Source organism: Homarus americanus, unplaced genomic scaffold (genome assembly GCF_018991925.1).
Source record: "Homarus americanus isolate GMGI-L3 unplaced genomic scaffold, GMGI_Hamer_2.0 scaffold824, whole genome shotgun sequence".
NCBI lineage: Eukaryota > Metazoa > Arthropoda > Malacostraca > Decapoda > Nephropidae > Homarus > Homarus americanus.
Window position 1 is genome coordinate 2,215,585 of NW_024719328.1, and position 27,981 is coordinate 2,243,565.

The 27,981-nt window shown below is 50.5% G+C and overlaps 1 protein-coding gene across 1 annotated transcript in view; it reads left to right on the plus strand.

Annotated features, from left to right (window-relative positions):
- Nucleotides 1–27,981, plus strand: part of LOC121860012 (neurotrimin-like) — an 87,736-nt gene that overhangs the window by 49,225 nt on the left and 10,530 nt on the right. The gene's annotated exons all lie outside the window — the stretch shown is intronic.

Here is a 27,981-nt window from a genome sequence, read left to right on the forward strand (position 1 = left end):
CGTGGAAGAACGTGTGGCAGCCTTCACATTGTTGGCCGCCTTCTTATCCTTCTTGTATTGTGAGATAGCTCTCACAGCAGGTGGGGCCCATAAGGCAGAGGTGGCGGACTTAGTGGCCTCGTATGACCGACATTCAGTCACTACCACCTGGAGTGTGGAGGAAGCGTCCAGGGGGATGAGTCGCTGCATCAACTCTTCGTGCCTGACACCTGTCAAGATCCCGTGCTTGATCCAGGCTTCCTCACATTCCCGGCTGTGCGCCTTGCAGACGTCGATCTCCTCAGACAAACTCTTCAAACGTACAAAAAAGTCGTCAAAGGATTCGTTCTCCGCCTGCTTGCAGCTGGTAAAGGCATGGCGACGCAAAGCCTCGTTGTTCCGACCCTTAACATGCTCCTGTAAAAGGTCGAGCACATCCGTCACTGAAGAGGTAGAGTCGGGAGGCACGTGCAACGTGTGCTCCAAAACTCTCTGGGTCTCCAGTGACAAACACATCCGCAGTTGGATGAGCTGTTTGTTTGGAGGCATGCTGTCAAGGTCCACCATCATGGAGTAATCTGTCCAGCGCCGCCTCCACTCACGAAAAAGCTGAAACGTGACGTCTGGTGAGAGGGCGGGTGGGGGTTGAACAGATGCCTTGGGAGCTGTTGGGGTAGCAAGAGTACCTGGAGGAAGCTGGTGTGGTGGAGGAGGGAGTGTACTGGCGCCTTGGTGCGCGCTACCTACAAGTGAGGGAGGGTGGGTTAGCGCCAGGGTCGCCAATAGCGCCTCAAAACGCAACTTTCCTCCTCTCTTCGTGTCTCCTCCCTCTGAAGTTCCATCTCTCTGCGTCTCTCATCCCGGTCGTCCATCCACTTCAGAATTGTGGCGATGTCCGTCACTGGAGGTGGAGGATGAGAGTCTGCGCCCGGTGGAGGGGAAGGTGGTGGGGAGTCGTGTCTCCCATCTTGACGTCCCTTCTTACCTCCCATCTTTGTGTGTGTGCGTGGACTGCACTGTTTAATATATAAAGTGGCGCCTCAACAGCTCGAACCACATATATGTGACATAAACAGCGCAAAAATCACGCATATGGTCCAGGTCCACTGTTCTGTCCGTGAGTGAGTGCGTGCGTGTGTGTGTGTGTGTCTCAGAGAGCGGAGCGTGGTGGCCGGCGGTCGGTAAAGGCAAGACCAGTGTCCCACCGGATGTCGCACGAGAAGGGTGTACGCCTGCGTGCTCCGTGGGTACCGCAAAAAAACAGGCCAATGCTCAACTCAGCTCTAGACACACACTAATACACTGACACTAACACTGCCACCGTCACTAAAACGCACTGTGACGGCCCAACACTGCACATCGCGGCGAAACACAGCGCAACACAACACAACACACTGAGTCGACGCGCATCACCGGCAGACGTAACTGTCGGCATTGTTCACACACTTTGTAAGTCCACAGATCCTAGACACTGCGCCATGAAGGTTACTAGTGTGCCCTGAAGAATGCAGTGATGGCTAGGGAAACACTGAGTAACACTGAGTCCGTTTATTGTGGATGAGAGAAATACAAGTGGTGACCAGCGTGTGCCATGCACGGCTCACACAGTCAGACTGGGGCTGCCTTGCCATATGGCAGCCTCTGGGCAATGTTGCCACATAACACGTGCAGTGTTGCCACATGATTATATATATAAATGCTACTCGGCACAGTAGCTTATGTACAGGGTTGCTACTCGGCACAGTAGCTTATGTACAGGGTTGCTACTCGGCACAGTAGCTTAAATACATAACCTACACAGTATGACATGCTTTTTCTTAGCTGACACTGAACCCCATGCTGGGTTACACAGCAGTGATGTCACCAGTGTGCCCTGGTGCCCGACAATCACTCCCTCACGTGCAGAGACCCTCTGCATGCTACCCTCACCGAGTTGGAAAAAACATAAAACCAGTACATAAAACCAGTCATAAATAAGACAAATATATATCCGAGAGTATCAGAAATAGAAAAAATCATCTGAGCATGCTTGAAAACATACATGTTGACACTAAGATCATTTGGATTGACCAACTACATCAATTTCTATAAAAACAAAATCATCTTTCGAAGGTCAATTTGACAGTCATATTGAAAAGTGGCCGCCATCTTGGATTTCCAAATGACTAATTAGGCAGATTTGACCAGTAGCCCCTAGGGTATGATCAGGCCATATTTCAGGCTTGTATCACCATTTGCACGATTTTTCCATTATCCCCTCTACTATATGTCTGCTGGCACTGCAGCCCGTCTGAGGGTCCCAAACTTACCACTATTATTGTGGAACTTAATTTGACTCGTCCTATACATAAGCCTCAACTATTTTTAACAAATTTGTCTTAATACATTATGTTGCATAGAGCAACAACATCAGAAACAATAATTATCATCTTATATCATCAAACTTTACATTCAAAACAATTAAAAACGTTAACATTGAACCCAACCGCCAAATCGAGTAGGTATACCAACACACACATAGGTAACCACTCAACTACTTGTAACAATATCTTGATGTTTACACCAAAATAATGGTGTTACTCATACGGTATTTATAAATAATTAGACCTTCCCACGAGGAGAGTAAGGCAAAGACTGGGATGGATGAATGAAATGAAAAACTGGGTACCTCGAGAGATACAAAACCTTGGGAAGTGGTAAAAAAAAAAAAAAAGCCCAAGAACGTTTAGAGTGATGGACTGTGGTCGACAACCCTCAGCTATGAAGACGGTACTCAGATATATATATATATATATATATATATATATATATATATATATATATATATATAGAGAGAGAGAGAGAGAGAGAGTGTGTTAATTTGCCATCACGACCATTAAAGAGTGAGTCGCAGGTGAGAGTAAGAGGGAGACAAGAGCCGCTACTTATGTGTAATTAGGCAATAATGACCTGCAGACGTCCCGGTTAATCGAACAACGTTCCTCCATCACTTGTGTTTTGTGTGTGACTACCACTATGTGTGTTACTACCACTATGTGTGTTACTGTCACACTGTGCGTTACTACCACTATGTGTGTTACTGTCACACTGTGCGTTACTACCACTTTGTGTGTTACTGTCACACTGTGTGTTACTACCAATATGTGTGTGTTACTACCACTATGTGTGTTACTGTCACACTGTGCGTTACTACCACTATGTGTGTGTTACTGTCACACTGTGTGTTACTACCACAGTTAGTGTTATTACCACATTATGTGTTACTAACCACACTGTGTAATATTACCACACTGTGTGTTACTACTACACTGTATGTTCCTACCACACTGTGTGTAACTAACACAATGTGTGTTACTACCACACTGTCTGCTACTGTCACACTGTTATGTTACTCACACTGTGTATTCATACCAAACTGTGTTATTACCACATTGACTGTTATTGTTACACTATGTGTTACTACCACACTGTGTGTTACTATCACACTATGTGTTACTACCACATTATGTGTTAATGACACACTGTGTTACTACCACATTGTCTGTTTCTGACACACTGTGTCTAACTACCACATTATGTGTTACTGCCACACTGTGTGTTCCTACCACACTGTGTGTCAGTACCACACAATGTGGAAGTAATACAGTGTGACAGTAACACACAGTGTAACACTAACATACAGTGTGACAGTAACACACAATGTGATAGTAACATACAGTGTGGTACTAACACACAGTGTGGTACTAACACATGTGTTACTATCACACTGTGTGTTACTGTCAAACTATGTGTTACTATCACATTGTGTGTTACTGTCACACTGTGTGTTACTAACACACTGGGTAGCTCTACCACAATGTGATACAACCACACTGTGTAACACCATCGCTACCACACTCTGTGACACTAACACACTGTGTTATAGTTACAGTGTGTGACACTACCACACTGTGTAACACTACCACACTGTGTGATACTACCACACTGTGTGATACTACCACAGTGTGACACTGCCAAACTCTATGATATTACCACATTTCGTGTTACAACCATACTCTCTGATACAACCACACTGTGTGATACTACCACATTGTGTAAAATACAAACACTGTGTGACAATGCTAAACTCTATGATACTACCACACTCTGTGATGCCACCACATTGTGTGATACTACCACATAGTGTAGCAATACTACACTATGTTACACTACAACACTCTGTGATACCGCAACACTCTGTCATACTACCACACTGTGTGATACTACCACATTTTGTAACACTACCACACTGTGTAGCACTACAACACTGTGTGATACTACCACAATGTGTATTACTACCACACTGTGTTACACCACCACAGTTTGATGCTTCCACATTGTGGAACACTACCGGACTGTGTAACACTACCACATTGTGTAACACTACCACACTCTGTAACACTCCACACTCTGTAACACTAACCTAACACTGAATGACACTACTACTTTGCTGAAATTCGGAATCGAGTATGACAATTATCCAGCAATAATACAATGAAATGAGTTATTAAGGATGTCTCCTTCGTTGGTAAACGCTGAGGTGACTCGAGAGGCCGACACGGGACCGGCAGGGTCATCCACAGATGTTGCACATGTGGGGGGCTACATCTAGAGTGGGAGGGGCAATGGTGCTTGTCTGACTCGAACTAACTCGAAAGCATCGACATCTTTTCGCGTGGTGCTTCTCCAAGCGTTACGATGTGGAGTAATCGTTTCTCAGGTGAAGGGGTCATGTTTGCACTTTTTCAGGTTTGCCTTAAGACTATCCTTATACCTTTTCAGTTACCCGCCAGCGTTACGTTTACTATTCGTTAGGTTATGGGAAAGTACCTGCCAGTACGCATCCTTGTTTTACCCCCGTTTGGATGGGGAAGAATTCAGACTGGGTGCCATAGTACAGGACACTGCCGTTCATGCCATCGTGGAGTTGCCTCACAATGGCGTTGAATTTTGGTGGGCGGCCAAAACGGCTGAGGGTCCACCAGAGGGCTTCCTTGTTGACCGAGTCGAAAGCCTTGGTTAGATCGATGAAAGCCAAGTACAGGTCACGACACTGTTCCCTGCACTTTCTCTGTATCTGGCAGGCAGCAATGACCATGTCAGTGGGGCCACGTCATGGTCAAAAGCCACACTGAGAGTCTGAGAGGAAGTTTTCCTCCTCAGGAAGAAGTCTGTTTAGGAGGACTCGGGCGATAATCCTGCCAGCTTTAGACAGCAGCTTATGACGCAACCACACTGCATGACACTACGACACTGTATGGCACTACCACTCTGTATGACACTAACACACTGTAAATCTATCATACACAGTGACTACCACATTTCATGACACTACCACACTGTATGACACTAACACACAGTGTGATACTACTATATTGTGTAACACTACCACACCGTATGACACTACCACACTGTGTAACACAACCACTGTGTGACATTACCACTGTGTGATATTATCACACTGTGTAACACTACCACTCTGTGTAATGCTAACACAGTGTGTGACACTACCACAGTGTGTAACACTATCACAGGACCACACTGCTTGATACTACCACACTGTATAACACTACCACACTGCGTGATACTACCACAATATGTGAACTGCCACGCTGTGTGATACTACCAATCTGTGTGATACTACCACACTGTGTGAAACCACCACATTGTGTTATACTACCATACCGTGTGACACTACCACACTGTGTAACACTACCACACTATGTGATACTACCACACTGTGTGATGTTACCATACTGTGTGACAGTACCGCACTGTGTAACACTGCCATACTTTATAACACTGCCATACTTTATAACACTGCCATACTTTATAACACTACCACACTCTGTAACAATGCCACAATGTGTAATACTATCCCACTGTGTGATACTACCACACTCTGTAACACTGACACACTGTTTAACACGACCCCAACTACCACACTGTGTAACGCTACCACACTGTGTAATACTATCACACTGTGTAACACTACCACACTGTGTAATACTATCATGCTGTGTAACACTATCATACTGTGTAACACTATATAAAATAATAATGGTTGCCCCTCGAGTAACGAGGATGGCCGGCCGAAGGGCCACCTAGGCATGAATTTGTTTAAGGTGTAGAAGCTGTCGCCAACACAACAACCAAACCCTGAGCTAACGAGTTGCATGACCCAGTGTCAAGGAATAGTCCGATAAGACCGGACAACTCACCAACTGCACTGGCTAATACGATACGCAAATCGATTAACATCCGAGTCCCCAATTACTGCTGGGCAGACACTGTGTGACACAACCACACTGAGTAACACTAGCACACTGTGTAACATTTGCACACTCTATTATGTTACAACACTGTGTGACACTACCACTGTGTGGAAAGAGGAATAATGAACTGAAGGTAGCAAGGGAGGCGAAGTCAAACCCCAAGAGATTCTATCAAAAATATCAAACTAAAGCACGAGAAAAGATTGGACCAATACAGTCAAATACCGGCGAGCTAACTGATAACGACGGTGAAATGAGCAATAATCTGGATAAATATTTTTCAACAGTTTTCACCACCGAAAATTTAAACATGATACCAGAGGCACCGACTCTATACAGAGATAGTGAAGAAAATAGATTAAGCGAGATAGTAGTGACTAGTAACGATGTTAGTAAGCAAATAGACACGCAAAAGCCTAATAAGTCGCCAGGTCCAGATAAGATATTTGCCAGAGTATTAAAGGAATGTAAGGAAGAGCTTAGTATGCCCTTAGCAAATTTGTTTAATCTGTCCTTAAAAACGAATGTAGTACCAGAATCCTGGAGGATAGTGAATGTAATACCGATTTTCAATGAGCTAGATCCCTATCTTCTAACTACTGTCCAATCAGTCTAACATCAATTGTAGGCAAATTACTGGAAGCAATAATTTCAAACTCTATTCGAAATCACCTGGAGAAGCACAAGTTGATCAATGATTCCCAACATGGCTTCACAAGCGGACGTTCTTGTCTAACTAATCTATAAACATTCTTTTCATCTGTTTTTGAATTAGTGGACGAGAGGCACGACTATGATGTGGTATATCTTGACTTTAGTAAAGCCTTCGACAGAGTCCCACACGAAAGACTAATAAGAAAAGTGGAGGCTCATGGCATTGGAGGAGATAATCTAAAATGGAATAGTGCGTAGTTACAGGACAGGAAACAGGGAGTGAGCATTAACGGCACTAAATCCGATTTGAGTAACGTCACGAGTGGAGTACCCCAAGGCTCATAAACGACATGGATATCGGCTTAGACATCAGCATAAGTAAATTTGCTGATGACACTAAAATAGGGCGTATAATTAAATCTGACGAGGACTCCGCAAAACTACAGGAAGATCTAAACAAATTTTTCGAGTGGTCTGAAAAATGGCATATGACATTCAATGTGGACAAATGTAAAGTACTTAGTCTAGGAGATGTAAACAGAGAAACCAGATATCAGATGAACAACGATGTTATCGAGAAATCCGAATGTGAAAAAGATTTAGGAGTAAAGATAAGCAGGAATCTTAAGCCAAGTAAACAATGTGTATTTGCTCGAATCAAGGCTAATAATGTACTTGGGTTTATACAAAGGAGTGTTAGTTACAAGACTAGCGAGGTTATCCTAAAACTATATCTTGCGTTTGTGAGACCTCACTTGGATTATGCAGTTCAATTCTGGTCACCGTATTACAGAATGGATATAGAATCCCTAGAAAGAATTCAGAGGAGAATGACAAGACAAATCAAGGGCATTAGGAACCTTGAGTACAGAGACAGGTTAAAGCATCTTAATTTGCACTCCCTCGAGAGACGTAGAGTGAGGGGCGATATGATAGACGTGTATAAATGGAAGTCAGGGCTAAACAAAGGGGACATTACAAAGGTACTCAAACTATCCAACCAGGAGCGAACTCGTAACAATGGCTTGAAATTAGACAAATTTAGATTTAGGTGCGAGATAGGTAAACATTGGTTTGGAAATAGAGTAGTGGTTGAATGGAACAAGTTACCAAATATCACCATTAACTCGAATACGCTGGATTGCTTCAAACATAGGTTGGATGGATATATGAGCAATAGGGGTTGGGTGTAAATGGGACTGCCCAGTATGGGCCCTTAGACCTGCTGCAGTTTCCTCCATTCTTATGTTCTTATGTTCTTATAAGAATTACCTTACTGGGTGCGGTTTTCCAGTCAGGTTGGTTCTTTAGGCAGGTTATGTTTAGGGCACCTTTTCTAGCCCCCTTCATATGTGGGGTGAGCAGAGTGGCTCCTCGAAAGGGCTGCTCAGTTGCACAGACAGGACCGGATTGCACTGCTGCCTAGATCCCAGTGCATAAACGACCATATATTTATGCCGCCCATGTGCAAATTTGTGACTAGAGACTCCCGACAATTATCTCTGCCTGTCTCCAACACCACTCGTCTGTCGCCATAGAACTTTTGGGGGTAAAGGGGTTTTGATAATGATGACAAGTATGATGAGCTGGATGATGGCTGTGTGTGAGTTGATTTATGTGGTGATGCAGGAGCGCAGACAGCATCGTCGCTTTCCCTTTACCTGATCCAGCGGTGCAAGTTTTGCAACGACTAGGAGAGGGAGAGTTGCAATGGACTGCCGATAGCCCAGTTTGTTGGGTTTCGCCTTAGTAACCTGTCGATCATGCATTGCCTTCATCCACTGGTGTAGTTTTGGGGTTGCCTTGTTGGTCAGCTCGTCTGCCTATATCTTGTTGGAGTTCTGTAAACATGTCTGCCTGATGTGAGGCTCCACCTCAGATTTTTAATTTGGGGTTTACTCCCGTAGCCTTATGCCTTCCAAAGTTAATCAACAACGCAGTGGGGCAGTGGTTGGTAAAAACCAGGGCGTGTCCACATTTCAGTGAGCCTATGTGCCATCTCTCTGGGGTCCACTGTTGCTCCGAGATCCCCTACTGGTCTAACCTGGGCCCACACAGCACCCAGTTATTGTGTGTTGTCATGAGGAAGCACAGCAGGAGTCTTGGTGGCGAAGAAGCTGTTTACTGGCAAGGGAGGACTTTTGTAATTTGCTTCCCTGTTCGCCACGAAGGCTAGCAAACGACGGTAGCTGATAGCGAAAGGAAGCAAGCAGCTTTCACCTTAACACTAACATAATACTGCCAGACTAGACACATTACACCACCCTGTGTGAACACATACATACAGAGTGTGTAACACTATCATACTCTTTGACACTACCATATTGTGTAACACTCCCACACTGTATAACACTACCACACTCGATGACACTAGCACACCATATGACACTCCGACACCATATGACACTATCACACTGTATGACACTACCACACTGTATGACACTACCACATTGTATGACACCACCACACTGTATGACACTACAACACTGCATTACACTACCACACTGTATGACAATACCTGCTACTACTACTACTTTGCTGTCACTCGGATTCAAGTATGACGATCATCCATCTATGGTAGAATGATATGAGTTATTAAGGATGTCACCTTGGTTAGTGAGTTCTGAGGTGAATAAAGAGGCCGATACGGGACCGGCAGGGTCCATCACAGATGTTGCTCATGTGGGGGGCTACATCTAGTGCGGGAAGGGCGGTGGCAGCGTCTTTCCCGCGTTGGCGCTTGTCTGCCTCGGTATGCAGTCACGCTAAATCGAAAATATTGACACCTTCTCGTGTGGTTGTTCATCCAAGCGTTACGGTTTCGAGTAATCGTCTCTCAGGTTCGGGGGTCAATTTGGCACTTTTCAGGTTTGTCCGAAGACTATCCTTATACCTGTTCAGTTGCCCGCCAGCGTTACGTTTACTATTCGTTAGGTGACTGTAAAGTAGCTGCTTTGACAGTCTACTGTCGTCCATGCTGGTAAACATGACCAGTCCAACGTAGTTGTTCATGAATAATGTTAGCCCCCATGCTTCTACAGTTGGTGTCAGAGAGAATACTGGCATTTGTTCTCTTCCCAGTGAACTCGGAGGATGGAACGTAGACTACGTTGGTGAAAGTTTTCAAGTGCCTTGATGAGCCTCATGTGTGTGACCCATGTCTCGTTGCCATATAGCAGGGTAGGGAGGACCACTACTCGATATACGTGTAATCTTGTACATAATTTTAGCTCCCTACAACTGAACACACGGTTTCGGAGTCTACCAAAGACTTGAGATGCATATCTGATCCAATGCTGAATCTCTTCATCCATGTCCACGGTGGTGGACAGGTGGGAGCCGAGATACCGAAAGCGGGTAACATTAGAGATGGTAGTACCGTTAAGCTTGATGGATGGTGGAGGTGTGGTTGAACCAGGGGCATGTTGAAAAAGATTCTGAGTCTTCCGTACACCTCAAGGCCAAAGTGTGCATACACATCTGCGTAGGTGTTCATGATCTCCTGCGGGTCACGTTCAGTGCGAGCGACAAGGGTGAGGTCGTCTGCACACTGAAGCTTAGTAATGGAAGCTGCTGAAATCTTTGTTCCTGCCTGGAGTCGGCTTAAGTTGAAAAGACCCTTCATCCAGTACTCGATGTCCACCCCGCCGGCTAAATTGGCACTAGTACGAGTAAGGAAGGAATCCAAGAAAGTGGAAAAGAGAGTTGGTGCCAGTACACACATTAGTTTAACCCCCATTTGGATGGTGAAGAAATCAGACTGGGTGCCATTGTGCAGGAGACTGCCGTTCATGCCATCGTGGAGTTACCTAACAATGACGATGAATTTTGGTGGGCAGCCAAAATGGCTGAGGATCCACCAGAGGGCTTCCCTGTTGATCGAGTCGAAAGCCTTGGTTAGGTCGATGAAAGCCATATACAGGTCACGACGCTGTTCTCTGCACTTTTCCTGTATCTAACGGGGCTCAGAAAGAAGCTCTATTTCGGATGTCTGACCAGTCTCCCTTGTTCTTATAAATAATGAAGATGGAGGCGTCATTAAGAGCTTGGGGGATTTTCTCCATTTTCCATATATTCTCCAGGAGAAAGTGGAGACGGCTGGTAAGCAGAGGTCCTCCTGCTTTATACACCTCGGCTGGGATTCCATCTGGCCCTGAGGCTTTGTTATTTTCATCTGTTTGATGGCAGTAGCTACCTCATCCAGGGATGGAGGATAGCTGAGGTGGGTCAGCTCTAGATGCTGAGGGACCTGCTGGGTAGTCAGAACATCTACATTAGTGTTTCGGTTGAGCAGTGAATGGTAGAGCTCTTTCCAGCGCTGAAGGAGGCCTTCATCGTCTTTAATTGTGGAGTTACCATTGGATGAACAGAGGGGGGGCTGTGTTTTAGTGGAATTGAAAAATTTGCGCATCTTGTGCTGATCTGCAAATTTTTGTGTTTCACATGCTTTCTCTTTAAACCAGTAGTTTTTAGATGCAAAGTTCCCTCTGGGCTGCCGTTTTCTTCTTGCAGAAGGTATCAGCTTTGGTCAGAGAGTGAGGGTAGTTCTGCCAGTCAGTCAAAGCAGCATGTTTATCATCGACGAGTACATTGATTGCCGGGTCATTTTCATCAAACCAGTCCTGGTATATTCTTTTGATCTGGCCGAGGGTCTCTGCAGATTTTTGTCCTGACAGTGACGAGAATATCCCATTCGGCACTGGGATTTGGGTTGTGTTTTGTTGGGTTGTTTATCAGCCCATGTTCTAGCTGCTCTCTGAAAGCATGTGCTAACGCTGTATTCTCCAGACGCTTTGTGTATAAACCTTTTCTGGAGGCTTGCTGCTTGCGTCGTTTTGGGGGAACGTGAAGTGAGAGCTTGGCTCTGATGAGCCGATGATCAACAACGCAGTGGTGTGAGCCACGCATGGCACGGGTGATGCAGACATCTCGGCGATCTCTTTCTCTGGCAATGATGTAGTCTGTGAGATGATAGTGTTTGGATCGTTGGTTTTGCCACGAACCCTTGAACTTGTCGGCTTGCCCAAACAAGGTATTGGTGATAGTGAGGTTGTGTGCATCACACTTGCTGAGGAGGAGAAGGCCGTTGGGATTTCACTTGCCCAGTCCATTTCTCCCTATGGTTCCCTGCCAAATTTCAGCATCTCTGCCAACTCTGGCATTGAAGTCACCAAGGAGCACAACCTTATCTTCTCTGGGGATAGAGGTTAGCGCTCTGTCGAGGTCGGCATAAAAGGCCTTCTTGGTGTCATCCTCTGCATCCAGTGTTGGAACGTATGCACTGATGAAAAAGACATGACGTGAGTGATTTAGTGTGACTCGGAGCGTTATGAGGCGCTCGTTGATCCCAATAGGCTGTGTAGGATGCGTTGGCGGATGGCAAAGCCAACTCCATAAATGCGGTTTCTCTCCGCAGCAGACTTACCCTTCCTTTAGAAGGTATAGTCAGACCCTCGTTCTGTGAATTGACCCCGTCTGGGAGCCGGGGCTCACTAATTGCTACAGTACTATGTCGATGTTATACCTAGCCAGCTCTTTTGCCACAAGGGCGGTTCTTCTTTCAGGACCCTCATTCGTGTCAGTATCCAGATGGGTCCTGACATTCCATACAGCGACCATATGAGGTTGTACAGTTTGTTTTTGTTTGGATCTGTGAATTTGATTGTGTTTTCAACTTCATAAGGATGACCTTACTGGGTACGGTTGCCCAGTCAGGTTAGTTTTTTAGGCAGGCTATGTTTAGGGCATCATTTCTAGCCCCCTCTCCACGTGGGGTGAGCGGAGTGGCTCCTCGAAAGGGCTGCTCAGTCGCACAGAAAGGACCGGATTGCACTGCTGCCTAGATCCTACACTGTATGATGCTAATACAGTACACAGTATGACACTCCCACACTGTATGACACTACCACACTGTATGACACCACTACACTGCACGGCACTCCGACACTGTATGACACTAATACACTTTATGACAGTATTACACTGCGTAATACTCCGGCATAACAACATAGTTCAACACAACACCAGATTGTAACATTATCACTCTGTTTGATACGAAGATACTGTAGTGCTATATGGCAATATAATACCACCACATCATCAGATGCAGCAACAACAGCTGCAGGAGATAACGGCAGCATGAGCAGCTAGCAGCAGCAGTAGGCAGCATAAGAGCAACACGCGTCAGCAAGAGGCAGCAACAAGAACACGAGTCAGCAGGAGGCAGCAACAGACAGGAAGATGTAGCAGCAGCAGGAGGCAGCAGCAGCAGCAGCAGGAGGCAGCAGCAGCAGCAGCAGCAGGCACCAGCAGCAGGAGGCACCAGCATCAGGAGGGAGCAACTGCAGCAGGCGTCACCAGCAGCAGGAGACAGCAGCAGCAGGAGGCTTCAACTGCAGCAGGAGGCACCAGCAGAAACAGGAATCAGCACCTTCAGCAGGAGGCTGCAGCAGCAGGCAGTAGCAGCAGGAGGCAGCAGCAGCAGCAGCAGGAGGCAGCAGCAGCAAGAAGCAGCAGCAGTGGAAAGCCGCAGAAGCAAGCAGCAACAGCTGTAGGATGAGGCAGCAGCAGCTGCAGTAGGAGGCGGCAGCAGCAGCAGCAGCAGCAGCAGCAGGAGGAGAGCGAGGACAATCCTGGCTACACAGTATTTATTAGGACTATTAATTAGTGTCGGGCGAGACCCACACATAACTTACCTCGACCAACACTCGCCCTCCTTCACCACACACACACACACACACACACACACATAACTTACCTCGACCAACACTCGCCCTCCTTCACACACACACACACACACACACACACACACATAACTTACCTCGACCAACACTCCCTCCTTCACACACACACACACACACACACACACACACACACACACACACACACACACACACACACACACACACAACTTACCTCTGACCAACACTCGCCCTCACACACACACACACACACACACACACACACACACACACACACACACACACACTTACCTCGACCAACACTCGCCCTCCTTCACCACACACACACACACACACACACACACACACACACACACACACACACACACACACACACACACACACACATAACTTACCTCGACCAACACTCGCCCTCCTTCACCACACACACACACACACACACACACACACACACACACATAACTTACCTCGACCAACACTCGCCCTCCACACACACACACACACACGACATCTTTGCCCACCGAAGGGTCAAGACGTACCTGGCGCTCCTCTGGGAGCAGCCAGGTCAACTGTTATGTTGGCCCATACCAACTCCCTCCCCTGAACCCTCCTCCCCACAGGAATATCAACAAGTTCTCGCCTGAAGTTACAATTTCATTTAGGAAAGGAATGGAACCAGTGTTGAACCGAGGTTAACAGTGGTGAACAGTGCTGATGACACTAAAATAAGGCGTGTAATGAAATCTGACGAGGACTCCGCAAAACTACAGGAAGATCTAAACAAATTTTTCGAAGGTTCTGAGAAATGGCAGATGAAATTCAATGTGGACAAATGTAAAGAACTCAGTATAGGAGATGTAAACAGGGAAACCAGATACCAGATGAACAACGATGTTATTGAGAAATCCGACTGCGAGAAAGATTTAGTAGTACTGATAAGTAGGAATCTTAAGCAAAGTAAACAATTTGTATTTGCTCGAAACAAGGATAATGAAGTACTTTGGTTCATGCAAAGGAGTATTAGTTACAAGACTAGCGAGGTCATCCTAAAACTGTATCTTGCGCTTGTGAGACCACACCTACATTACGCAGTTCAGTTCTGGTCGCCTTATTACAGAATGGATATGTAATCATTGGAAAGAATTCAGAGGAAAATGACAAGACTAATCCCGGGCATTAGGAACCTTGAGTATAGAGACAGGTTAAAGCATCTTAATTTACACTCCATCGAGAGACGTAGAGCGAGGGGTGACCTGATAGAGGTGTAAAAGTGGAAGTCAGGGCTAAACAAAGGGGACATTACAAAGGTACTCAAACTATCCAACCAGGAGCGAACTCGTAACAATTGTTTCAAATTAGACAAATTTAGATTTAGGGGCAAAATAGGTAAACACTGGTTTGGAAATACAGTAGTGGACGAGTGGAACAAGTTACCAAAGTTAGCCCCCTGGATCCACGCCTCTCCTTCTGTGTATTGTGTAGTAATATAGAATGAATTTTATTCTTGATTATTTGTTGGATAATTGTATGTGTGGCGCATTGAGAAGCTGTATATATATATATATATATATATATATATATATATATATATATATATATATATATATATATATATATATATATATATATATATATATATATATTTGAACTAATTTACATGAAACTTTTATATATGTAAATTAAAATTAGCGCGACATGAATATTTATAATCATGCTGAACCAACTCTGAAAATTACAATGACGAAATATTTCGACATAAACAATTCTGTGCAATGTTATTAAAGGGTGTGGACAACGGTGTTCTCTTGTGTACATTGTCTCTCTCACACATGAAGCCGTTCTTGTCAGTGAATGATACCTAGTAAACTTTACTGTAAGGAGTGTCATGTGAAGTGTACTGTTTGACTGTGATCAGCATATATGGCAAGACTCTACTGCGTCAGGGACCGTCCACTGCCGCCACGGTACATATTTACGATGGTGATGTGTCTACGTCTGGCTCGCTGTGTGGTGGTGTGACACTGTGTGTACGTCTGGCTCACTGTGTGGTGGTGTGACACTGTGTGTACGTCTGGCTCACTGTGTGGTGGTGTGACACTGTGTGTACGTCTGGCTCACTGTGTGGTGGTGTGACACTGTGTGTACGTTTGGCTCACTGTGTGGTGGTGTGACACTGTGTGTACGTCTGGCTCACTGTGTGGTGGTGTGACACTGTGTGTACGTCTGGCTCACTGTGTGGTGGTGTGACACTGTGTGTACGTTTGGCTCACTGTGTGGTGGTGTGACACTGTGTCTACGTCTGGCTCACTGTGTGGTGGTGTGACACTGTGTGTACGTTTGGCTCACTGTGTGGTGGTGTGACACTGTGTCTACGTCTGGCTCACTGTGTGGTGGTGTGACACTGTGTCTACGTCTGGCTCACTGTTTGGTGGTGCGACACTGTGGACAAAAACCTGAATATTTGTACAGATGGACAGTACACACAGTAATAAAGTATCGTCCAGGAGGGTTCCGGAGAATTTGGAAACTAAACGATCCTCTTTTCTAAATTAGCCTAATTTAGTTGTTTAATTAAAAAAATAAAATTAATTGGTTGCATTATGAGTGGAGCCTCTACCAAAAACCTTTGTTCGTGGTGTAATTTTATTTCGCGCAAGAATTGTAAAGATACTTTTTGCAGTACCTGGAGGTAATCTAACGTGTTTGGCCCTAAAGATCAAAGGTTTCAAGGGCAAGGTCAGTCGGAGCATCAAGGTCAGATGATACAAACACTAAGGCACGTACAACCCACTATGGCACCTGACTAATGTAGTTACACGTGTTGGTACTAACACACAACAACAACAACCACTAACACACACCAACAACAACCACTAACACACACCAACAACAACCACTAACACACACCAACAACAACCACTAACACACACCAACAACAACCACTAACACACAACAACAACAACCACTAACACACACCAACAACAACCACTAACACACACCAACAACAACCACTAACACACACCAACAACAACCACTAACACACCAACAACAACCACTAACACACCAACAACAACCACTAACACACACCAACAACAACCACTAACACACCAACAACAACCACTAACACACACCACAGCAACAACCACTAACACACCAACAACAACCACTAACACACACACCAACAACCACACTAACACACACACAACAACAACCACTAACACACAACAACAACAACACTAACACACACCAACAACAACCACTAACACACACCAACAACAACCACTAACACAACAACAACAACCACTAACACACAACAACAACCACTAACAACACACACCAACAACAACCACTAACACACAACAACAACAACCACTAACACACACCAACAACCACTAACACAACAACAACAACCACTAACACACACCAACAACAACCACTAACACACACCACCAACAACAACCACTAACACACACCAACAACAACCAACACACACCAACAACAACCACTAACACACACCAACAAAAACCACTAACACACGCAACAACAACCACTAACACACCAACAACAACCACTAACACACACCACCAACAACCACTAACACACACCAGCAACAACCACTAACACACACCAACAACAACCACTAACACACACCAACAACCACTAACACACACCAACAACAACCACTAACACACACCAGCAACAACCACTAACACACACCACCAACAACCACTAACACACACCAACAACAACCACTAACACACACCAACAACAACCACTAACACACACCAACAACAACCACTAACACACACCACCAACAACCACTAACACACACCAACAACAACCACTAACACACACACCAACAACAACCACTAACACACACCAACAACAACCACTAACACACACCAACAACAACCACTAACACACACCAACAACAACCACTAACACACACCAACAACAACCACTAACACACACCACCGAACCACTAACACACACCAACAACAACCACTAACACACCACAACAACAACCACTAACACACACCAGCAACAACCACTAACACACACCAACAACAACCACTAACACACCAACAACCACTAACACACACCAACAACAACCACTAACACACACACCACCAACAACAACCACTAACACACACCACCAACAACAACCACTAACACACACCAACAACAACCACTAACACACCAACAACAACCACTAACACACCACCAGCAACCACTAACACACACACCAACAACCACTAACACACACACCAGCAACAACCACTAACACACACCAACAACAACCACTAACACACACACCAACAACAACCACTAACACACACCAACAACAACAACCACTAACACACCACCAACAACCACTAACACACACCAACAACAACCACTAACACACGCCAGCAACCAACCACTAGCACGCACCACCCAGCAACCTAACACACGCAGCAGCAACACTGGCTCCACCAGCAACCGCTAACACGCAACAGCAACAACCGCTAACACAGCAAGCAACAATACTAGCACGCAACAGCAACCACTAACGCACGCAACAAGCAACCACTAACGCACACCAGCAACAACCACTAACGCACACCAACAACAACCATAACAGCGCAACAACAACCAACCGCCTGTGCACCAGCAAGCAGCCGCACAACGCACACCAGCAATGACCACTAAAACGCACAGCAAGCAGCAACCACTGACGCACACAGCAACAACAGCCACTAACACACAACCAGCAACCGACCATAAACACGCACCAACCGCTAACGCACACCAGCAGCAACCATAACCGCACACCAGCAAGCCAGCCACTAACACGCACCACCAGCAACCCACTAACACACACCAGCAACAACCACTAACACACCACCAGCAACCACTAACACACCAGCAACAACCACTAACACACACCAGCAACAACCACTAACACACACCACCAGCAACCACTGCTCACACCAGCAACCGACTAACGCAACCGGCAGCAACCACTAACGCCACACCAGCAACCAACCACCAACACCAGCAGCAACAACCACTAACGCGCACACACCAGCAACACCAACCACTAACACACACCAGCAACCAGCACTCTACCCACACCAGCAGCCCGCTAACACACACGCCAAATAGACCACACTAACGCACACCAGCAACAACCACTAACACACACCAGCAACAACCACTAGCACACGCAACAGCAAGCCACTAACGCACCGCAAGCAGCGCTAACACACACGCAGCAGCCACTAACACACCAGCAAGCAACCACTAGCACACGCAACGTGACCACTAACACACACCAGCAACCAACCACCCTAGCACGCACCAGCAAGCAACCACTAGCACACACCAGCAAGCAACCACTAAACACACCACCAGCAACCACTAACACACACCAGCAGCAACCGCACAACACACACCAGCAACGACCACTAACGCGCCAGCCAGCCCCGCTGGCACACACCACCAGCAAGCCACCCAACACGCACCACCAGCAACCACTGGCACACAGCAACAGCAACCACCTGCTTACACACCAGCAACAACCACTAACACACACCAGCAACCACTAACACGCACAACAACAACCACTAACACGCACCACCAGCAAGCACTAGCTGCACCAGCAACCACTAACACACCAGCAGCAACCACTCAACGCACACCACGCAACCACCCTAACGCACAGCAACATGACACTAACACACACCAACAGCAACATTCCAGCACCAGCGACCACTAACACACCAGCAACAACCACTAGCACGCACCAGCAGCAAGCCACTCAACGCACACCACCAGCAACCACTAACACGCACCAGCAATGACCACTAAGCACACGCAGCAACCAGCCACTAACACGCAGCAACCACTAACACACACCAGCAACCACTAACACACGCAGCAACCGACCGCAGCACGCACCGCAGCACCACTAACGCACACCAGCAACCAACCGCTAACACACGCCAGCGACCACTAACGCACGCCAGCAGCAACCACTAACACGCACCAGCAACTGACCACTGCGCACGCACCAGCAACCGACCACTAACGCACACCAACCAACAACCACTAAGCACACGCCACCAACAACCACTAACCACACGCACCACCAGCAACCACTGCTGCACGCCAGCGACCTGGGCACGCACCAGCCAACCGACCGCTAGCACGCACCGCACCAACCAGCCACTAACGCACGCCAGCAATGACCGCTGGCACGCACGCCAACAGCGACCACTAACACACACCGCAACCGCTAACGCACACCAGCAAGCAATACGCTTACACACCACCAGCAAACCACTAACACGCACCAGCAAGCAACCACTCAGCACGCACCAGCAACCGAGCCACTGGCACACACCAGCAATGACCATAACACACCAGCAACAGACCACTAACACGCACCGCTAGCAACCACTAGCACGCACCACCAGCAACCAGCCGCTAACGCACACCAACCAGCCACTAACGCACACCAGCAGCGACCGCTAACACGCACCACCAGCAACCAGCCACTAACACACACCAGCAACCACTGCTCGCACCAGCAAGACCACTAACACACACCGCAGCAACAGCCACTGGCACGCAACCAGCCACTCAACGCACACCAGCAATGACCACTAGCACACACCGCCAACCAACCACTAGCACACACACCACCAACCAGCAACCACTAACACGCCAGCGACCACTAACGCACCAACAACCACTAACACACGCAACAGCAACCGCTAACGCGCCAGCAACCGCCTGACACACCAGCAGACAAACGCCGCAATGACTACCGCCGACACCGCACCGCCAGCGCCAATGCACTAACGCACGCAACGACCACTAACACACCGCAAGCAATGACCACTAGCACGCCAACCAGCCACTAACGCACCCAGCAACCGACCACTAGCCACACACCACCAGCAACGACCGCCAACACACCACCAGCAAGCAACCACTAACACAGCCAGCAACAACCACTAACACACACACCAGCAAGCAACCACCAACGCACCACCAGCAACCACTAAACACGCCACCACCAAGCAAACCACTAAGCACACCACCACCAACAACCGCTAACCGCACCACCACCAACCAGCCACTAGCACGCCACCAGCAGCAACCACTCAGCACGCCACCAGCGACACGCTAGCACACGCCAGCAACGACCGCTAACGCACGCAGCAATGACCACTAGCACACCGCCAACCAACCAGCCACTTAACGCACACCACCAGCAACCGCTAACACGCACCAACCAGCAAGCCACTGCACCAGCAATGACACCACGCTAAACGCACGCAAACTGACCGCTAAGCACGCACCGCCAGCGACCGCTAGCACGCACCCACCAGCAAACCACTAGCTTGCGCACCGCAAGCAAAACCGCTAACGCACCAGCAACCGCCTAACGCACGCCACCAGCAATGCCTGGCACGCAAACCGACCACTAACGCACACGCAGCAATACTAACACACACCGCAGCAACCACTAGCACCAATGACCACTAACACACACCACCAGCAACCGCCTGGCACACGCCAGCAAGCGACTTCGCTAAACGCACCGCCAGCAACCACTAGCACGCACCAGCCAGCAACCAGCCACTCGCTGCACCGCCAGCAAGCCACTAACACACACCACCAGCAAGCCACTAACACACGCCAGCAAGCAACCGCAACACACACCACCAATGACCACCAGCACGCCAGCAACAACCACTAACACGCACGCCAGCAACCGCTAACACACGCCAGCAACCGCTCAGCACACGCCAGCAGCAAGCTAACACACACCACCAGCAACCACTAACACACGCCACCAAGCACTGCACCACCAGCAAGCCACCTGGCACACCGCCAGCCAGCCACTAAGCACACCGCCAGCAAGCCACGCTAACGCAAACAGCCGCTAACGCACGCCAGCAACCAGCTCACTAGCACGCACCACCAGCAGCCGCTAGCACACGCACCAGCAACCACTACTGCACGCCAGCAACCACCACTAGCGCACGCCAGCAACCAGCCGCTAACACCGCACCCGCCAGCAACCACGCCCAACGCACCAGCAAACTGACCGCTAACGCACCAGCCTGACCGCTAACGCACGCCAGCAAGCCGACCGCTAACGCACGCACCACCAGCAGACCGCCAGCACACGCACCAGCAACCACTAACACCACCAGCAAGCCACTAACACACACCACCAGCAGCAACCACTAACGCACACCACCAACCAGCCACTAACGCACACCACCGCCAGCAACCGCCCAACACACCACCAGCAACCACTAACACACGCACCAGCAACCAACCGCAACACACACCACCAGCAACCGCCTGGCTTGCACCACCACCAACCAGCCACTAACACACCGGCAACAACCATAACCACTGCGCAACGACCACTGGCTGCCAGCAGACCGCTAACGCACGGCAATACCAATATGCACGCACCGCCAAGCGATCACTGCGCTAACGCACGCCACCAGCAGCCGCTAAGCGCACCGCCAACCGCTAGCACGCACACCAGCAACCACGCCCCAGCACGCCACCAGCAATACGCCTGGCACACGGCAATGACCGCCTAAACGCACCACCAGCAACCACTAACACGCACCACCAACCGACCACTTAACGCACGCCAGCAACCGACCGCTGGCGCGCACCAGCCAGCACTAACGCACCGCCAGCGACCACTAACACACACCGCCACCAACCAGCCACTGCACACACCACCAGCGACACTAACGCACCACCAAGCTGACCGCCTAACGCACGCCAGCCAACCGCAACGCACACCAGCAACCAGCCGCGACGCACCACCAGCAACCGCCCCAGCACGCACCGCCAGCAAGCCACTAGCGCACCAACCAGCAAACCACCACTAACGCACGCCAGCAACCAGCCACTAGCACGCACCGCCAGCAACCGCTAACACACACCAGCAACCCATGCTAGCGCACGCCAATGACCGAACGCACGCACCGCCAGAAGCACGCACCAGCAACCAATACTAACACCAGCAACCGTACTAAGCACGCCAACCGAAGCGATACCAACGCACCAACCGCGCCAACGCACCAGCAATACTGCACGCCAGCATCTGGCAACCGACCGCCTGCGCACACCAGCAACCGACCACTAACACCACGCCAGCAGCGACCGCATCAGCACGCCACCAACTGACCACTTCTTGCACCGCCAATGACCACTAACGCACGCCGAAGCAACCACGCATTACCGCACCAGCAACGACCACTAGCACGCACCAACCAGCGACCGCTAACACACACCAGCAATGACCACTAGCACACGCCGCAACCACTAACGCACGCAGCAACAGCCACACCAGCACCGCTGCAAACCATGACCGCTAACGCACACCAGCAACAACCACAGCACGCACGCCCAGCAATGCTAACACGCCCAACAGCAACCACTAACGCAACCAGCAAACACTAACCCCACACCAGCAATGACCACTGGCGCATGACCACACAGCGCGCACACCACCAGCCGACCGCTAACGCACACCAAGCAACCAGCCGCTACAGCACCAAGCAATGACCACTAGCACGCACCACTGGGCACGCTAACGCACCGAAGCCAACCGACCACTAAGCACGCCGGCAACCAGCCAACCGCCTGGCTTACGCACCAGCCGGCAGAGCCTACCGCTAGCACGCACCAGCAACCGGCAGCCACTGCTACACACCAACCGACCACTAACACACGCACCAGCGACCACTGGCTTGCACCGCCAGCAGCCACTGACACCGACCGAGCACCTAATGACCGCTACACGCCCACGAGCAGCAGCGAGCCACTGCAAACGCACCGCGCTTGCACCAACCAGCGACCTAACCGCACCAGCCATGACCGCCTGCGCAGCAATGACCACTGACACACCAGCAACCGCTAACGCACTCCAGCAGCGACCACTTCGCCAGCAACAGCCGCCAAGCACGCACCAGCAACCAGCCACTTCAGCACGCCACCAGCCAGCCACTGGCACGCGCAAGCAACCAACCACTAACGCACCACCAGCAACCACTCAGCGCACGCCACCAACAACAGCCACTAACCGCCGCACACCGCCAGCGACCGCTAACCACCGCGCCACCAACCAGTGCGCTCAACGCACGCCAGCCGACCACTACGCACGCCAGCAGCGACCGCTAACGCAACGCCAGCCACTAAGCACGCACCAGCAAGCAACCACTAACACGCACCACCAGCGACCGCCAACGCACCAGCAACCGGCCACTAACGCACGCCAGCAACCGACCGCTAACGCACACCACAGCAATATTCAAGCACCCGCCACTGACACGCAACAGCAACCGCTACGCACACACCAGCAGGCAAACCGCTAACACACGCACAGCAACAGCCACTGGCACACGCCACCAGCGACCACCTAAGCACGCACCAACCAATGACCGCCAACGCACACCAGCAATGACCACTAACGCACACCAGCAAGCAAGCCACTAGCACGCAGCAATGACCACTACGCACGCCAGCAACAGCAACCGCTAACCACCAGCAACCACCAACGCACGCACCACCAACAGCCGCCAACACACCAGCAACAACCACTAACGCACGCAAGCAACAACCACTAACGCACACCAGCAACAGCAATACGCCTAACGCACACGCCACCAGCAGACCACTAACACACAACCAAGCAACCGACCACGCACCAACCAGCGACCACTAACGCACGCAGCCAACCGACCGCTGACGCGCAAGCGAAGCAATGACCACTAGCACGCACCGGCAACCAGCCACTAACGCACCGCAACCAGCAACTGGCGCACGCCAGCGACCACTGGCACGCACCAAGCAACCAGCCTGCTAACACCAGCAATGACCGCTAACGCACACCAGCAAGCAATCACTAACCGCGCAATGACTAACACGCCAGCAATGACACTAACGCACCAGCAAGCAAACCACGCCTAACGCAGCAACCGACCACCTAACACGCACCAAGCAACCGACCCGCTAACGCACGCAACGACCCGCCTGGCACGCCACCAGCCGAACTAACACCAGCAAGCGACCACTAACGCACGCACCAGCAATGACCACGCTAAACGCACCAACCTGACCACTAACGCACGCCAGCAACCACTAACGCACGCCAGCAATGACCCTGCTAGCACGCCAGCAACCTGACCGCTAACGCACGCCAGCAACCAGCCACTGTAACGCACGCACCCAGCAAGCCACTGCTTACCAACCAGCCAACCACTACGCACACCAGCAACAACCACTAACCGCACCAACAGCAATGGCTAGCACGAAACCACCGACGCAACGCGCGCAAGCGAAGCAATGACCGCTAACACACCAGCAATGACCACTAACGCACCAGCAACAAGCCACTGAACACGCACCAGCAGCCGCTAACGCACGCAGCAAGCAAACCGCTAGCCACGCCAGCCATAGCCGCACCAGCAACCAGCCACTAACTGCGCACCAGCTAACGCACGCCAGCAGAACCGCTAACACACCAACCGTAACGCCCCAGCAACCATGGCTAACGCACCAACAGCAATCGACTGTAATGACCACCTTACGCCACCAGCTGACCGCCTGGCACGCCGCCTTGATACTTAACGCACCAGCAGGCAAGCCACTAACGCACGCCAGCAAGCCACTGACGCACGAGCATGACCGCTAACACCAGCAGCAACCAGCCGCTAGCACACACCAGCAGTACACTAACCGCACTAGCAGCAACTTCTTGCACAGCCAATGACCACTAACCGCACCACCAGCAGCAGCCACTGCAACTGACCACCCCAGCAGCAACCACTAACACGCACCAGCAACCAGCCACTAACCAGCAACCACCTAACACACGCCAAGCAACCAATCCGCTACGCGCACCAGCAACCGACCGCTAAGCACACACCGCAACCTCGCCAGCACGCAACGCACCACTGGCTTGCACCAACGGCGACCACGCACGCCAAGCAACTGACCACCCTAACACGCACCAGCAACAACCGCTGGCCAGCCAATATGACCCCTAACCCGCACCAGCCAGCAACCGCTAACACGCACACCAGCAGACCACTAACGCACGCCAGCCGACCGCTTAACGCACGCCAGCAAACACTAACCACTCAACGACGCTTGCTTACACACACGCACGCCAGCTGACCGCTGGCTTGCGCACCGCCAGTGACCGCTAACCGCACCGGCAACGACCACGCTTACACACCGCCAACCCGACCACTAGCACACCAGCAAGCAATACTAACGCACGCCAGCAACCGACCGCCTGACACGCCGAGCAAGCCATTCGCTGACACCAGCAATGACCACTAAGCACGCACCAGCAATGCGCACCGGCGACCGCCAGCACGCCACCAGCCAGCCGCAACGCACGCCAGCAACCGAGCCGCAACGCACAGCAACCAGCAAGCCGCTGGCGACGCGAAACCAGCCACTAACGCAACAGCAACCATGACCGCACCAATGACCACTGCAACACACGCCAGCAATGACCACTGACGCACAGCCCAGCAAACCGCTAGCACACCAGCAGCAGCCACTGGCACCAACCAGCACTGAGCACACCAGCAATGACCACTAACACACACCACCAGCGACCACTGGCACGCACCGCCAGCAGCCGCCTAGCACGCACCAGCAACCCAGCCACTTGCACGCAACAACAGACGCTAACGCACACCAGCCATGACCCAACACCAGCAATCCGCAACGCAATATAACCACCAACCGCTACGCACCGGCAGCGACGACCGCTGGCACGCACCACCAACCGACCACTAACACACACCAGCAATGACCACTAACACACAGCACAGCAAGCAACCGCCAGCACACCAGCAACCAGCCTGCTTGCACCACCAACCGCTAACACGCACCAGCAGGCAGCAACCACTAACTACCCGCCAGCAATGCCACTAACGCACACCAGCAATGACCACTAAGCACCGCAACCACTGGCAACCAGCCACCACTAACGCACACCAGCAACCACTAACACGCACCAGCAGCAGCCACCAGCACACACCACCAGCCACTGGCACACCGAAGCCAACCGACCGCTGAGCTTGCACCAACCGTGACCGCTTGCTAACCACGCCAGCAACGACCACTGGCACGCACCAGCGGCGACCGCTGGCACGCACCGCCAGTGACCGCTAGCACACGCACGGCAGCAATAATTCGCTTGCACCAGCAAGCATGACCACTATGCTTACGCGCCTTCAATGACCGCTGGCGCACGAGCAACAAGCAGCTTACACGCCAGCAGCAACCGCACCAGGCAAGCAACCACTAACGCACCAGCAATGACCACTATGCACCAACAACCACTGGCACGCAGCAACCGACCGCCAGCACGCGCCACCAGCAACCGACCATATAACACGCCGCGACCGCTAACGCACCGGCAATGACCACTGGCTGCGCCCAGCGAAAGCAAGCCACTAGCACACCTGACCACTGGCGCACCAGCCGCTGGCTTTTACACCAGCGGCAATACTAACACCGCCAACCACTAAGCGCACACCAGCAATGCCTGGCTTTTGCACCAGCAATGTACTCGGCACGCACCAACCGACCACTAACGCGCGCCAGCGACCGCAACACACGCAACCAGCAACCGCACAACACGCAACCAGGCAGGCCGCCCTAACGCACCTGTTCACTGAGCCGCACCGCTGACCGCTGGCACGCACCAGTAATGACCGCTAACGCACGCCAACCGGCGACCACTAGCACGCCTGACCACAACGCGCACCAGCCGCTAACGCACCAGCAAGCATGACCACACCACTGACCACAGCACGCACCAGCAGCAAGCAAGCCACTAACGCACCAGCAACAGCCACTAACACACACCGCAACCACTAACGCGCGCACGCCAGCAGCACTTCTTGCACCACCAGCAGCCACTTCAACACCAACAGCAAACCACTTCAACGCACCAGCGGCATTACTTTCAACACCGCGCCAGCCAGCCACTTCTTCCGCCAGGCAAATGCCCAGCACCGCCGCCCAGCGACGCGGCCTTACACCGCCAGCAGCCACTAAACTGCTGCACGCCTGTGACCGCTAACCGCAACCAGCAACCACTAGCACGCCACCAGCCAGCCACTAAGCCTGCACCAACAAGCGACCACTAGCTTTACACCAGCAATAGCCACGCACTAGCACGCCAGCAACCAACCGCCAGCACGCAATGACCGCTAGCACGCCAGCAACAACCAGCCGCCTAACCAGCAACAGCCACTAAGCAGTACGTGGCTTTA